The 18,299-nt window shown below is 29.5% G+C and overlaps 1 protein-coding gene across 2 annotated transcripts in view; it reads left to right on the top strand.

The window, feature by feature from the left end:
• The window catches only part of LOC132949565 (transcription factor AP-2-epsilon), a 187,567-nt gene that overhangs the window by 62,698 nt on the left and 106,570 nt on the right, over positions 1–18,299 (top strand). The gene's annotated exons all lie outside the window — the stretch shown is intronic.

Raw genomic sequence — 18,299 nt, 5'->3', positions numbered from 1 at the left:
TTAATTTTAAGGATGTATCCTACTTCTAAAGTAAATTATCAGTATCAATAAACCTATAGGGAGGCGGCAATAGGTCCTCAATTGGGGAGACAGGTGAATTCCAGAAGGCGTGTCGTCTATATATGATATTAGTCTCTATATATACGGGAATGATAATTCTATTGTGCGAGAGACCTACAGAGGATGTGGAAATATGTTCATACACATTACACACACACACACACACATATATATATATACACAACGACCCCGTCTATTAATTATTGTTTATTCATAATCAAACAAAGCCGCTTTTTATCCATGTACATGTATATACACTATAGGGCATTTGGGCCACGCAAATGATACGTTTGGCGGTGGCGCGGAGACAGTCGGATCGTACCGGGGGTGGGACCGACCCTTATAGACGGGCAATGATGATGATAGTCTTAAGTAAATGGCGTCAATTTTTTGGTCAGCGAGCCCCGACCTGCTATACACACCCAACATTAGTGCGTTTTATATAACGCCCATAAAGATAAAAAAAATAAAAAAAACATTGCTCTATAACCCCGACGTGCTTATGTCGTTATGTGACTTTATACCTGTAATTACTGATACACACACACACATGCACACACACATAAAACACAGATATACTCATACACGCACGTTGAACCCTGACGCCGTGGGAAACGGGTAATGTACCACTAAATCTTCTGACACTCTTATGGATCGAAAGTCGCGCGCCTATGCGCATAGCACGTGTTCAAAACCATTTGCAAACGGCAATAATGTGTTCCATAACTCTTAAACGGTAACATGTTATTTATTTTTTTTATGAGTTTTCTTTTCGAAAATCCAATAATACACGGCATGATATAATATTATATCAAATGTACACATATTATATGGTACCTAACCAGCTATAGGTAATACAATAGATATCTTATCATATATATATATATAGGTGCGGTGTGGCTCGCTGCAGTGTTTGATGCAAAAATGTCTAGCGCTTTCAATTGCGGTGCGTCTTCAATTACAACGGATTATAGACTGAATCGTTTTCGACAGTTTATCATAAATATTAAATGACGTGGTCGATAGAGGAAGGTACTCGTAGATCAATCGCGTGTTCGAACCTTTTATATATACTTTAAACATCGTTTACACAAATTACCCTTTTCAAAATACTGTCTGTATATAATATATCTTTTTCTGATTTCTAAAGGGTCCCGAAATTATTTGTCCAAATCATCAATTATTATAGTATTATTATTATTTTTTTTTTTCAAAAACATTTTTTCTACAATTGTCGAAAAAATCAAGTAACTACCTGTTGGTACTGGTTTTGAACGTTTATTTTTTCAGTATCATGCTATTCACTATCCACACAGTTAATATCTTATTGTTATGTATAAAATCAAATATAGTGTAGGTATCTGGTATACGTACCTACCTATATATTATATATTATTTTTTTACAATGCTATGACAGCTTCTTTCGGCAATTGGTTGTAAAAATAAATAACTATAGAGGTTACGTACTATATTATAAGTCTGATTTGAAAAAATATTGGTACCTACCTATATTTATTATTCTTAACTATTTATCAGGGTTTATCTTATTTTATAAAATTATTAGATGATTAGAGTCAGGCAGAGGTTCTCAAATTGCACGGGCACATTTTATAAAATTAAAACCTAAATTATTCAGAAAAAAAAACATTTACCGTATAAATAATATGTGCAACAATATTACATATTTCATATTTTTGCAGTTTACCTTTGATAACCGTTAATTTGTTATTATTTTTATTTACCAAAATGATCACGCATGTGCTGCGAAATAGAAATAATAATAATAAGTTAGAAATAAAAAATTAAAATTAAAAACAAGTAGGTATACACCCACTAAATTATTATATTTATAAATAATAAAAAATCCTAAGACTTTTGTTTAAATTGAATCAATTTACTTTTTATTATATTATTATTAAAAATAGGTAGATAGAAAAGATCACTATAGTATTTCGGATGTGGCCAAAACTTAAAGATTTTCCTAAATAGTCGTACTTACCATTTAAAGTTTGGGGACCTCTGTAAGTAAGGTATAAACTATACAATCAAGTATATATATATTATACAAATTAAAAATTATTGTTATCGGCTATATTAAGTGCCTTTTTTTACTACACGTCGTGATACGCAAAAAATTATTTTATATCATTTGTGGTGACCGACGATTCAGCGGTCATAATTATGTGAATTAACATTTTTTACTACTGCATTCCAAAAAGTTTCGGAATTGTATTGTAATGCGTACCTACAACTAAAAACAAACAAGTATTTTAAACGTATAATAAATTGTAATATAACTTTTTAAAATATTATAACTTATAAATAATAATTATTCATTAATAATATGTAAATACTAAAATACTTTTTAAAATATCAATTGGAATTTGGATTTATACATATTATTATGTAGAAGGTACCTATTTAAATTTGTTGAGTTATAATTTCAAGACTAGTATAAAGATGATTGTCTTCAGTTAATTAGCTGCTGTTTTAATGTTTGAGGCATTTGACCTTTTGATCTTCTATACTGTAAAGTTATTAAAAACTGAAATTACTTACTAAAAAAAAAGAGTACCTATAACTGTAAAAGTGCATTCTGTTCGTAATTGATTGGGTAGAATTCCTTTTTATTTTTTATATGTTTATACCGTAGATATACAGTATTTACTGCCGTTTGTCTTACTGTACGCAACAATAGAATAATTCTTACAAATTGGTAAATGTAATTATCATTTTAAAATATGTAACCAGCATGGGGTTGATTATTTAAAAGCGGCATAGGTACACAGAAAAAGGGTGGGAAACCGCTACTCTGGCGGTTTTTGGACACTTATGACGCATATGTTTAAGAACAAATTAACATTTCACTACCTCTAACACTAAAATGAACCTCCAGAGTTTATATTTATTTTAATTATAATCTTAATTTGGGTACTTTGAATAATAGCAGAAAACGTGAGAAGAAAATATTGTTTAAAACTATTTAGTCATAAATAAATTAAAAAGGGATAACAATAAAACTATTTAAATGTAATATATATTATATGCCGTTAATGCATTTTTTTAAACAAAATATTAAACACTTAACAGTATCTGAATAAAGAATTAAAAAAACCCTTTAAATTTAAGATTATTATTTATTACAGATTTTGTCAGATTCAACAGGTGATACCGTTAATAAATTTTCAACTGTTATAGTAATTATATGTTTTTATGTTATTTTTTATATTTATCATATTTTTTTTTAAATATTGGTTTATATAGTCCTATATAACTATATTTAATAAATATTTTCTGATTATATGGTTTACAAGTTCAGAGAAAATATGTTAAATATAAAACTATTTTGTGTAAAAACAAATCTAGAAATATTTACCTATTATTTTTGTATTATTATTATTATTTGTTATTACTTCAAAAGCGATTGTTATTAGCATAGTTTAAGATTAGATACTGTGGATTATAAGAAAAACGAAATAACATTATTTACAATTATTTACAATTTTTGACTTAAGTTTATATTACGGAAAAATAAATACACCTATTGCTTCCGTGTTTTCTTCGTTAAAATTCATGTTGGAGTGAAGGAACGTCGATAAAGATTTTTCGTGGTTTAGTGTACCTATTTTGGGCATTTGGTCTCAATTTGTGATTGATTGTAACATTGATATAATTAGATGGATTGTTTTCCTTGCATGTTGCGCTTGTTATAGTTATTATTCTTCAGTGCTGAAGAAGGGGTGGGTCAAATGATGTGTCTATCTATTATAACTTTGTTTTTTAATGTTTTCATTATTATTCTTAATTTTTAATGACTATACTATTTTAATTACTTATTTATATTTTAATTACCTATTTTTATTAGTACTCCAATTTCACCAATAAGAGGTTTTCCTAAATGGTGAGTTGAGCCATTACACTCGACAATTTTGTTTAAACTACTATTTTGCAACTACATATGGCCAATAAACTATTATTATTATTATTTATTACTCAGGTGAATTAATTTATCATAATAATTAATTTACTAACTTCATCTTCTATTTTTTTAAAAAGGGGGAATTTCCATTTTTAATGGAAGGTTTTAAATTTTTATTTTTATTATAACTTATACATTTTAAATTATTTTGTTTTAATAGAATAGGAAAAATCATAAATAATAATAACCATGTAATTTATAAATGACTAGGTAATTCTATTATTTCAACACCATAAGTGTTGAATAACAAGAAAACATTAATTATTCACAAATAAATTTGAATTTATATTTACAATAAGTTATTTGCATTATTAGCAATAGATTAATTCTCGTATAACTTTCTCTTTGTTATTTTTATATTCACCCTCATAACTCATAAGTCATAAGTTTTTTAAATTATTGTATATAATAGCATTATAGTTGTAGACTTGCAGCATATATGAATCAATGAATCATTATGTTTTAATAAGAGCACTGTAGCAAAGTAAAAATATTTCTCAGAAGTCTTAAATCTAAATAATCAGTAAATATGTACTACATTTATTCAAAATTCAAATATCACTATTATCTGTATATATTATAGGTCAGGTAAGTTCGTCGTCAACATTATTAGTATAAATATGATTTATTTATGATTTGTGTATCTACAACACCAATTATTAAAATGTCTTAACCAACATTTTCTTTTGATTTTATTTACAAACATAAATATAAATTATTTATAATGGATTAACATTACTCAATATCCATAAAGGAGAAAATATAATATATACATGGGACCTTATTGTATAATATTATATATTATTTCCTTGTGTGGCACAAAACAAATTATATTGAAACAGCCCGTATAGCAAAATATACAACAGCATGCTGTAAAATAGATTGAATTTTAAACTGGGGTGTATAATAGACCATGTACTAGCTGATGACCAATAGATAGGTACCACATTAACCAATATTGGTAGGTAGTATACAGTTTTATTGTTTGCGTGTGTTCGGATCGACCACTGCGCATTGACGCGGAATGCACTTCTTAAAATATTTGTCAGTATTGTACGTAATCGGTTCAAACAACTAAAATCGTTTTTATAATTAATTGTGCTATTGCATATTTTTCATCACCTAAAATATTACAGGTACACGTGCGTTTGTTGCGAACATAGCACAGTGGCGATATGCGCATGCTAAAAACACGCGTATATAGGTACTCTCGCTGTATGTAAATTATTTTAGTGAAATAGTATGTAGTTCAAAATATGATGCACTAAAAACCTTAAAAGGTTAAAGACGTACGTAAAAATCAGTGAAAGTGGTGAGCACATTTTTTTTTTTAAATCTACTTTTTTTTTATTTTTTTGTGTTTTTAATAATTATTCTTTGTGAACTGAGGGGCCATTTGTATTGGTTTGTATTTGTATCGAACGATTGAATTCGAGCGTAAGCCGCATTTGGGATCTCGATCGGAGGATCCAATAAAAACTCATATATATATATATTGACAATAATACAATTCTAGCCGTTTTAAGGGTAAATGGGGAGAATAATGTGAACACCTGTAAGAAAAATTAAACGTCTGTACCTTTTCGAGAATAATATGTCTGAGAAAAAATGTAGGTACAAACATGTACATTGCACAATATATTCGATATAGATACCTGCCTAAATTCAGAATAATAATATAGATTGAAATTATTTTTTGTTGTTTTTATAAATAATTTATCATTTTTGGTTTGAAAGCCAAACAATTTCAAATAAAAACATAGGTACAGAACACAACTATTAAAAGATTATTTTTAATTTAACTGAGTTTGTTGAAAAATGCGTATAATTGCTGTATAAGTGCTTGCTAATTAAACTTCTCATAACTATTCAAAAGTTTTACTTACTAAAGAAAAAATAAATAACTAAAATAAAATTACTCAAATAACTAAAAAAACATTAAAGACCCATATAATTGACTATAATTGTGTCTAAAAAATGTCCAACGTAATACATAATATGTATAATGTATATAGCCTCTGTAAATTTTGTGTTTTCATTAAGACTGCTGATTGTGGATGATGGTTTTTTAAAGGTAGCACAATATCATTCTCATAAACAATGTCTTATACATGACATACCATGATAATGGTCGTACCCAAAAACTCCTTTTTCGATAATTTTAGATGTCGACATCAATCCAACTAAAGTAATTAAAAACCAACAACGACCATATTAATGATAAATATTTTAATCGAGAATTAATTCCCCCAAAAAATTCATCGTTCCCCAAAGCTATTATTTTGTCATATTTACTCATGATTTTTAAGAATTTTTCACGCCGGGCGTGTCATGCGTTTTCAATTATATTGACTGACCTGAGATCATCATCAAAGTTTGTACGGGACAACCTAAAGCACTTCATACTTCTATAGTTTTAATTTATGTCGTTAAATTTAATAACAATGACAGTATGACAAAAATAAGTCTTATGTGATTTACGAGTTATTTTAATTATCGTTGTAGGTACATTGTAGGGTATACAAGACTTGTGCAACTCATTTGTGAGTAATATGAGTCGTTCAAAATACTTTATAGTGCGTTGTTTATTCGACACTTAAATGAATGACCTTATACAAATGTTGGACATTATATATTTATATATTTGTAAGTTATGAATATAATTTGCACAATTATTCACTATATATACATATTTTATTTTATTATTTACTACATTGGTAACTATATATCTAAAATGTTGTAGACAAATAATGTTTCATTGTTAATATATATAGACATAATAGGTATAGTTAAGAAATTACGAAATATTATTTTACTTTATGTGTAATTTTATAATAGGTACAAAGTGATACATTTAATTTAATTTTTAAATTTTTTTTAACGATTGCAATATATATAGAGTCGACACAAATACTAAATAGTAAAAACTATTACCAGTTCATTAAATGATAATATTTAAATTGCATCCATATACATATTAAATCACGTAAGCATAATTTATAACATCTAATATTCTAATGTTTATTTGTGTTTATTCGTCGTATTTTTGTTTTTAACTTTTTGCTAAACATTTAACGAACTTGGGATTTTATTATTTTAGCATTTCGATGGTTAATGCAATTGTACAAATATTTAAGGGTTGATAAATATTATGATGGCTACGGTGTATCGTGATTTAACTCAAAAGTACCAACGATGTGTATAATTTAAAATTGAAATTAGTTATTTTCTGAAAACAAAAGAGAAAAATATGGTTATAGTGTGCATCTGTTTACATACAATAACCGGTGGAGAGGGAGAATATACATTATATATAATAAATTAATAAACAATTAAATCTCGCACAATAACCGTTTTCGTGTACGTTTATTATTGTTATTATTAACAATCATCTACACCGTGATCGTCACATACATCTAAAATCCTTTCTGTAAACAGTAGAGAATTACCTATGTATATTTACTTAATAATATTATTATGCATATTATGTACAACAATCTGCCCGTGCGGTCGAACCACTGAGAAATACAATATTACCATTATCCTCTCTGCGGGTCGTTATAAACATTTTTCTTTTTTTTTTTTTGTTCCCGTTATATTTTTAGTTTCAATAATTTTTTAATTGGTCCATAAAAACCACGCGGCCTCAAAGATTTATTGTATTCGGCGGTGGGTATTGCGTGCGTTTAAATTGGTTTCCAGCCCGGTAAAATTTATTCATGAAACATACCGTACGAACGCGTTTGGCTGCCGATGATATGTATGTATGTGTGTTTTTACAATGCATCATATATTATCTTATTATATACACACACACACCTGCTATATATGAATGCAATTCCGAAGGTTGTAAACCCATTATCAGCGTAGGTATATACTAATGGTATAGGTTTATATATATCGTATATAGGTGCATAGGTATTAGGTGTAGTACGCGTACGAATTTTTTTCGTTTAATTTAACTTTTCTTCCTTTAGACTGTACGTCTGTCTGGCCGTCTGTCTGTCGGTTCTTGTGTGTATTTAAATTTAAATTAAATACCTAGGCATGCGGAAATCGGAAAAAATCATAAAAATCGACTATGCAGCAGCAAGCGTTATACATTATTTATGTTTAGGGGTTGAAACCGCAATGTTATGCGGTGCAGTGATCTCACAGAATATATTTTAGTTGTCTTCGATCGACGGTGATAGGATTGCATACCACCGTAGTAACCACCGTGTTTTTTTTTTGAAGTTGTAGTATAGGTGTGACAAGAAGTGTGGACGATAAATAAATAACGATTGTATATTGTCAGATTCAGTTAATATTAAATTGTTTATAACTTACTGCCACTTAAAATCTAAAAATCCAAAATGAATCAAAACAATTTTATACACAAATATAGAGATGTCATCTCCAAATCGACTTTCCTAATGAATTCGCGAAAAAGTACATATACCTATAACAATACAATATTTATATACTATACATTTATACTTTAAAATAATATAGTTATGTTGGTAATTTTATTTTACATATCGATAGTTATATATTATAGCATCGGAGAGTGGACAAACGACTGAAAAATAACATTATATTATCAAGATAATAATACGTACATTATGCGTAAATATGAAATACGCTATTGTGACTATATTGATAAATTGAAAAAAAAAATTGATAATTTTTTTCCATACAACACCTATGCACCTAAACCCGGAGTAACGTTTTCATAAAATAGGTACGTGTATCGATTCAAAACTATAAATTAAATTTTTCGAGCATAATATGCGATAGCGTTTATACACATAAAATCGAGAGAAATATCGTGCGTACATAAGGGTACCGATCAATTTTATGGTACTCATATAAACCTTCGGCTGTTTCTTAAAATATTTACACGATTACTTGTAAAAACACTGTATTCACTATTTTCATAAAGTTTTGGTACGCCGTTGCGTTTCATAAATTGCCGGAGGCTGTACACAGTACATATACATATACACACGCGACACAATATGTATATCTATATTTTTACGCATACATTATACGATTTGTTACGCACCTCTAAATGTGTGTTATGTGTTATGTGACTATTGACTGCGTTGAGACTGAGTATAGGAATTTCTTGGCATACCGTTCAATCATAATCATACTGAACGCTAAACGCGCTGTACGTTTTCAATGGCGAGCACTTAAATAAACATTTAAATGGCACGAATAGTAGGTACCTATACATGATTTGGGAATAGGAATTCCTCCAATCGTTATAATATTGTTTTATACAAATAGCTATACGTGTGTTTACTTTAACCATTATTATTACGTGTCATACTCGTGAACATTTTTAAAGATTCAATTAATTTTTTTTTCTCATTTATTTATATTTTGTTATTTTCGAATAGAACAAAATAAATCATTCCATATACCGTTTACTGTGCACGTGTAACAGTTGTCAATTATATAACGGGATTTTTCTTTTGACAGTGTACGGGTACAAAATGAGCAAAGCCTATTTATTTTTTATATGTTACATTCCAACTTATACCTACGACATTTAATACATTTTAAAAGTACCTACAGCTTAAAATATTTTTGTAAATAAAAGTTTATTGCTTAGTACATAGTATAAGTACGCACAATACAGTGCAGTAGAATAGTTATCTATTAATGCGTTGTGTATATCATAAATTCGTATCATAATGGTGTCAAAACAGTTGTATCATCTAATAAGATATTGAATGAGTATTATATTATAATATTATGGTATTATACCTATCTTAAAATCTCACCATTCGTACCATTGTGAAACCAGTTAACATATTATTTGATTCATAGACCATATTTTGGAGAAATATGTATACAGCTCACGCATAGTAATTTATGGCCAACTATCCATTCTACATCATATCAGTGGTGGTCAAATGATTTTGTCAAGGGGGGGGGGGGGGGGATATGGCTGATTTTATAACAACATGCCTTATTAAACTATTCGATTATAAAAAATATAATTTCTGGTCATCTGCAGCTCTTAAACAGTGAAAAAAGGTCATGGGGAATCTATCTCCCTCCATTCGACGCATCATATTATCAAATTGCTTATACCTACCTACACTAAGTGTTATGTGTTTTTTTTTTAACGAAGAATATTAATATAATTATTGTGCATCATATATTATTATTATTACCTACAGCAAATATGGAATATCTTAAAAGCGGGGTATAAGATATTCCAATAAACTAAATAATAATAACATATAATAAGGTAACTCCCTTTTATGCTCGTACTTATATAATATGGCTATATCGTAACTAATGTCCTGGAACGCACGCATTTCTGTCGATCCGAGGAAACGGCGTATAATTTATGGACCGCCGTTGAAATCGCCAGCCGGCTGGCGACGGCGGTGGCAACGGCGGCTTATCATCGATAAATCATCCATAGCTCGGACAATATAATGTGCGATAGTAAATTACCGTTGGACGGGCGATGAGGGTGGGGGGGGGGGGTTGGGGAAGTGTGCGCGAGGAGGGGATAGCCGCCGAGAGAGATTGATACGTGAAGTATTCGGATCATCGGTTCTTGTGTAGTTATTTTTTTTTTTCCATGTTACATTATGCGCCAAGATTATAATAAAGAACAATTTGAATATTTTAAAACCATAATGTCTGACCCGGGGGCACGCGTCCTGCACCTTGACGTGGTCTCGTAATTAGAAATTTAGACTGTTGTTTGAGACGGAGATAGTGTTTGCAGCGAAGGGGAACAGGGTGAAAAAAACACCGAAAGAAAATGACGACGGCTCGTAATATATTTATATATATTTATATAATATATTAATATGTATAGCATATGCACATGTATATGTACATTTTTTCCGAGATAATATTGTTATTAAGATTTTTCGTTGCGGTTCCAGGCACGGCGATAAATTCATTCTGTCGGTTGTAAATTAAAACTCCATTTTTCTAGATAGGTATAAAACGCGCGCGTAACCTGACCCTACGATGGACCTACTTTTTTTATATATATTTTTTTCCAATTTAACTCACCGCCCGCGTTAGTTTTGTTTTATTTATATTAATCGTTTATGTCTTCCTGCTATAAATATATCTGCTGCTCTCGTACCTAATTTCCACTTGGCAACGAGTTTTTTTCTCGTTTCATACGTTGATAAATGTGAGATTGTCTACATGTATATATGTGCCACTATGGATGTTCATTTACCTATGTTAATTTCTGTAACCCCACAAACGAGCGCGGAAAACAAAATTTCAAACAAACATCATGAAAAGGTATAATGATACGGCGAGCGTTATTATTTCTTCCACAGCCACCCACGTACGTGATGGGCAAATTAAATATTATATTTTCTTCTCCGCCGTCATTTCATAATCAACAATATACTACAACACATATTATAATATTATAAATACCAATGTATATTTTTTTCTGGTCATTAATATTCCACACGAATCATATAATATGCTTAGGCACTTAAATGATTTTTCGTTTGAAAAGAAATACATCGGTTCACGGTATCGTATTATATTTTAGATAGGTTTGAATTATTATGCGAACCAACATTAAAAATGTGGACTGCATAATATTATTATTTGATGATATTGGCGTATCAATCACAAAAACATTCGAGAGGACCTCGAGCCATTTGTTTATAAAAATAAATTTTCTGACCACGGCGTTTCCGCCAACGTCTCGTGTCGCTCCACCACTATCGTTCGGGCGTTCAAACATATTATTCTGATGATATACAACAGCTCTGTAGCAGCGGGCAATGTCCACTGCGGGAGGTCGGAAGCGACAAACCTCCCGCAGTCGCCGACTCAACAGGGGCTCCTCGGGTCTGTCCGGCCGACAAACGGACTGTATGCATTCAAAGTGTCGACAGTAGTAAACGGGTGTTTGTCTGCTACCGTGCGACTGCAAAGCGATGGCGACGGTACTATTAACATATTATTATTATCATATCGGTGCACCGACGGCTGAGGCCCCCCGTGGAAAGTGAACCCGGCACGTGCCACCGAAAATTCAAATGAGAATGCGCGTTATTGTTGTGTATAACATAATGCTAACTTTACCGGAGTCCGCTCTCAAGCAATTATAAGAGTTTTCCTAATATTTGGACAATTTATTTGCCAAACTGATTTCGGACTTAATCGTTCTGCAAAATCACATATCAACAATATATCATTTACATTTTACACGTGTAGATGCATTTTTACATCAAAATATTAATTTTGCAGCTTGCTGCAAATAGTATAGTGCCCTACGCATACCCACCGAATTTGTTACCCACCCTAAAACGGACTGTTTTAGTAAAACATAAGATTTAATGTGCAAATAATTATTATATTATTATATAATATAATATAACAGTAGATAATTAATTTCGTGACGAATAAATAACATCATAAGCACGTCTTTTATTAGACTCTGACGTCCAGTGGCAATCGAGTCTGCACACGATCACCGCACTCTGACCCTAACACTGGTAGCTAGTGGTAATCGAGTCACACGATCACCACCCACTGACCCATTTTCTGTCTTCACATATTTATTATTTATACATCAAGTCTAAGTCCTTCTATCGGTAATATCGATATTAAGTTTAACCAGTTGGTCGCATTGTACTTATTGACTATATGCTTAAAATTATAATAATTGTTATTTTATTACATAATGTTATCGTTATCTTAACCTAATTCGATGGAATGTATGTCTCTACGTTGTTACTCATACATTGTTGAATATTTTATGATTTGTTTTGGTATTTTACCCGTTACACGTGATTGTTTTTTTCCCTAGTTATTAGTTTTAATTGTAAAATCTTTAATATATTATGCACGGTACAAAAGTATAGGTACAATACACTGCTTTTCAAGACTTCAAGATTACAGTAATACACTATAGGACATACATATATATATATTTTATGTCATGTTGTAATTTATCGCGTACCTGTCACTGTTTGTTTTGCATGCAGATTTAGTCAGCTATTGTTATGGTAAATTACGACTTGCTAGTCGTTAAATTGCGGGTTTGTGATGGACATAATTTGTACGGTCGCCTGTACCAATGGTATATTAGGAGCATAAGGATGTATAAGTATTGACAAGTAATTATACATTTTATATCGTGTATTATAATAATATATAAGTAAAGTTCTATATTTTTGACGTTTTGGTACCAATATAGATAAAATACATTTGTTGTATCACTTTATTTCATGGAAATATTTTTAAACAAAAATATTATTCAAAATACTTTTATCATAAACAGCACGATATATAAAGAAGAAAAATATGAGATATTTTATAACACTTAGGTATAGATCGTAATCGTATTGGTTCTAATCAACAAATCCTAATGAGTTAGGTATTCAGTTATGAGATATAATTGAAATGTGATTTGAAAAATTAAATAATTTGAATATATAATAATATATAATATTTACTTTTTTGAATCATTTAAACCAGAAGTCAAGAAATAATTTAGAAATTAAATAATAATTTACATAAGGTCAATAAATATTTAAGATACACTGGTACACATAATAACTGTTACAATTTACAATAATACCTAAATTACAATTTATAATAATATTTAAACAATTAACTACATCATGAATACCAAATAAAGTAACAGTTATTAAAAATGTATAATTGACAATACTTATAAAAAAAAAATGTTGTATTGGTAACGTGACATACCATGATTAAATTGTATCTGAAAAGAAAATTAATTTGTATTCATACATACACGACAGATTGATTAAAACCATATAGGTAAGTATCTATACTTATTTATTATATTATATTATTGTTATGTTTGACCATAGGTATATTTTTTAATTGGACTCTGTAACATACCTAATATATATTAGAAAATACAGTCATATTTTTATAACCATTTTTTCTATAACTTTAAATAGTTATAGTAGTTATAATAGTTATCCAATATCAGTTATAATAGTATGTGTATTTAAATTTATCCCAAATATTAATTTATAACTTTATATATCGTAAATTCGTAACCACTTTTTATGAATGACTGGCAATGCGCAGAAGTATATTATAACTATATACTTTATTATTATTACAGATCCAAAACTGAAATAGTTTATGCGATGACTTTAATTGGAACGCGCGTGGTATCATTAACATACAAAATAGATTGTCAATAATATTTTATTATTATTATTATTATTATTATTAATAAATTGTATGTACATCGACAGAAACAATAGATATAGGTAGTAGATTGGTAAATGCATTATGTTTACAATTTTCATAACGAAAAATGTTGATATTAAAAATTTAAATATGTTATTTTCCATAAAGTATTAACGTCTAGTGTAAGTTTACAAAATGTATAATATAATAGAAAGGTATCTATATAGATAATGGGTAAGTGGTAGGTATCTATACAAGTGTATATGAGTGTATTATGTTTCATAATTTTATTAATGTAATTATTTTTATCCACGTGATGACACTGTGCCGAGCTGTTATTTCCTTTCCCCGTCTAGTATTATACGCTTTTAATTTCGTAGCACTGACTGATGAAAATAATATGATGTGTTTTACATGTGGAATTAAAGGATTGGGCGTTGCTGAGGTAATCACGTGGGCTGATGATAGGAGGAAAGGAAACGGGTTTAAGGAATTTAACGTAAAACACGCGTGTCGTCTGTCAAATTTAACTGCTGTGGTATACACCTCTAATGACCTCAAGGCAACCAACCAAAATGGTCTATCAAAGCCAATAATCTGGCAATAACCTAAAAAAAATTATAATAATTATAATGTAAATTACACATAAAAACATACGGACAATAAATAAAAACGTAATTTCACTTTAGTCATATCTGTCAGCGTATCATGTTAAACTTTGTATAACTCATTTTTTATGTCGAATTAATGTAAATTCTGTAATTGCATTGATAAAAATGTTAATATTATAATATAAATAAAATATATAGAATCATGTCGCTTCTAAGATTAACTAATGTTGAAAATCTATATACTAAAGTTTAATGAAATATAATAATCGCAATTTGATCCACCCTCAAATTTTGTATTTAATATTCTTTCTTAGATATGTCTATTAAGCCCCTAGAAATTAGAATATAATAGCAAGTGTTTCATAACATGGGAAATCATATAAATAATTGAACTTAATAAACTATAGGTACTGAAATATGTATTACAATTCGAATGTAGGTACCTATAGGTATTATTAAATTTTATTAGCAAGTCAATTTGTAGTAGACTAGATAACTTGGGTATAGTATAATATTAGATACCTTGGTACCTACATTGGTATATAGGTACATCCATTATATCGACTTAATTATTACACTTTAAAAATAGTTTGATATACAATCTATATTTTGATAATCTTCTTTGTTGTATGGGGTCTCGTTACATTTTTGATAATCGGTTTCTAGATTTTATACAACTTTCCTTAATACATTTGTCTCAACTGATTGTTTTGAATCTATATATAATAGTTAATTCAATTAGCCTAATTACACATTGTATTAATTGTATCATCAGTACTTATATTCGCAGCTTTCAGTTACATATAAATAAATGTATAATACTATAATAATATAATGTTTATATAATGTATACTTAGTTTGGGTTTTTACTTTTTTTTTAATAAATGTTATCAAACAAATAATAATAATTACTATGAAGAAATTCTGCTTTGATTAGTTAGTTACCTGTTTAATTTAAATATAAGCAAGCACGATAATACTTTTAGTTTTATTTATATTGCGTGTAAGAATTAAAAATTAATTTCGTAATAACTTGATATTTTTGTTTACATGGCTTCAGAAAAGTTATGCAAGATGTGCCGTAAAGAATAGGGAATCTTTACATGGGTATAGACTTTAGGTATTCTAATTAGTACCTACTACGCAGTATTATTTTTTTATTTATTTATACATATAATATATTAACTTGACTAAAACATATACAGTATATACATATAAAGTCATCTATCTAATACTATATATTAAGGTTTTTAATAACATTATACTATATATATATATATCGTGTGTCCGTGAAAACAGGGACAGTGGGACACTGTATACTTAAATTACCCACATCACTCAGTACCCTATACATATATTTTAATTCTGTTTGCGGGACACAAAACTAGACTATTGCCTATTGGATCATCAATCTCCCGCAGACAGAATTCTAAAATATGTGTAGGGCACCTACTGAGTAATTTAGGTAACCGAGTTATAGAGTGTAACTATAGTTTTCGCGGACACACGGTATATTTTACAACCAATTAAATTGAATATTATACCTACCAACGGCAACGGTTTTAAAAAAGCCATACGTACGAGGAGGAAGTCATACCTTAGTTGGGAAATATTATGATGTACAGTAAAAAATAATACAATATACCTACATATTTTATTGCATATGTTTATATCGTTACAAAAAAATAAAAAACAACACACGTGATAATTCTATTCGTCGTAATATTTTGCTCGAACAATCACTTATCATCGTTTATATTCAATCATTTTAATTCGTCCATCAGATCACATGTATAATATGAGTGAGTACCTATGTGCGTACCCATAGCTTCAGATTATATTATTTCGTCAAGTCATTCGGGTAATGGACAACATTATTTTTCCGTACATGCACACTCGAACGGCCGTCGAGAGACAGTATAATGTATAATAATTATTATTATTTAACTCGTTTTGTTTCGAACAGGACGATACGTTTCCCCCGTTCGGAAATTATGTAGGTACCGTAACGAGTATTATACGATGAAAGATATATACATATTATTATAATATTATATAGTATTACACTATACGCAATACTTATTACAGAGTGCTGCGTTAACGCGCGAGTTAAAACATCATTAACGTAAATTAGATTTAGAATTGGCCTTATTTTACACATATATGGTAGGTATATAAATACAAAAACGAATAGTGTTTATATTAATATCATGTAAAATCCTCATGTGAATTATTATTACACAATATAATAATATGTTGAGAGAGTTTTACCGTAATATTGGCGTTACACTAAATTATCCAATTGCAGTTGGTGTGGAATGGAAAAAAAATATGAACACGCGTGAGAAAATCAATCAAAATGTGAAAAACACTGTTTTTACTCGAAAAAAAAGCATAAAATGGAAAAAAGAAATCCAATTCCGTATCTTTTTGTGGGTCGTATTTTGTTATAGTTTTAACTAATATCGTATGTAGTGTACAGCGTATATACGCAATTATAATAACACATATTAAACGAAAACTGGACCAGAATCGATTTGGGATCGAGTTGTTTTCAATTAACAAGACGTTGGCTATACGAAGGCAGAGTTAAAGGTGGTAGGTATACACTGTAAAAAACATCACAACACATAATATAATATGCTGCGAAGACTCGAAATGGAATATAATAATATTACGTTTATTATAGGTGGGTATAGGTATTGTGTGTAAAAATGGAAGAGATGGTTGCTGTAATGGTAATGGTAAACATAAAAAAAACACGTTTGATGCACGCAGCCGCGATTTTTAAACTTTTATTTTATATTTTCTAATATACGTCTGAGGAGCGTGTCATACCACGCAGAAGTATGATAATAACAATAACAATTTATTTGTAACACATTAATTATTGTATACTATGTGATATAGAAAACCATAAGGCAATGTGTAATCTCATTATATTGATGTTGTTGTATTTATACGATACAATATACCTATTACCTACCTACCTCGGGCTACCTACTTCAGAACTATATAATATTATTAATTATTATTGTTATATTATTATTGCGTATAATATAGTCTGTATATTATTTGTGTCATTGAGGGAACACATATATGTATATTATGGGTCTGGGTCGAAATCCCGACAATTAACTAAATAATTTACTAATTAACGTAAATTATAACTATAATATACGTCTATATCGGTTATCGGTTTAAGTACACGTTTATATTATGTGTAGTACATGCCCAGCAGTCAGCCGCAGTGGAGTAAATGAAATAATAATAAAGACAAAAGTGTAACGTGGTAGTATTATACTGTTAGGAGGTATCTATCGTTATATCTTTTTCGTTGCTGCGACGGAAAGTCGGAATGGTCTTTTCGATGATAAATTTAGGGGGCATTTAAGCACGGTTAAGTCGTACACTTGATTTTGTTTCATTGCGATTTTTACAGTATGCACTGCTGCGGATGAGGTATACAACAC

The sequence above is a fragment of the Metopolophium dirhodum genome, chromosome 7 (genome assembly GCF_019925205.1).
Source record: "Metopolophium dirhodum isolate CAU chromosome 7, ASM1992520v1, whole genome shotgun sequence".
Taxonomy (NCBI): domain Eukaryota; kingdom Metazoa; phylum Arthropoda; class Insecta; order Hemiptera; family Aphididae; genus Metopolophium; species Metopolophium dirhodum.
Note: the sequence above shows the minus strand (reverse complement) of the source record. Positions and strands in the feature narration are given on the sequence as shown.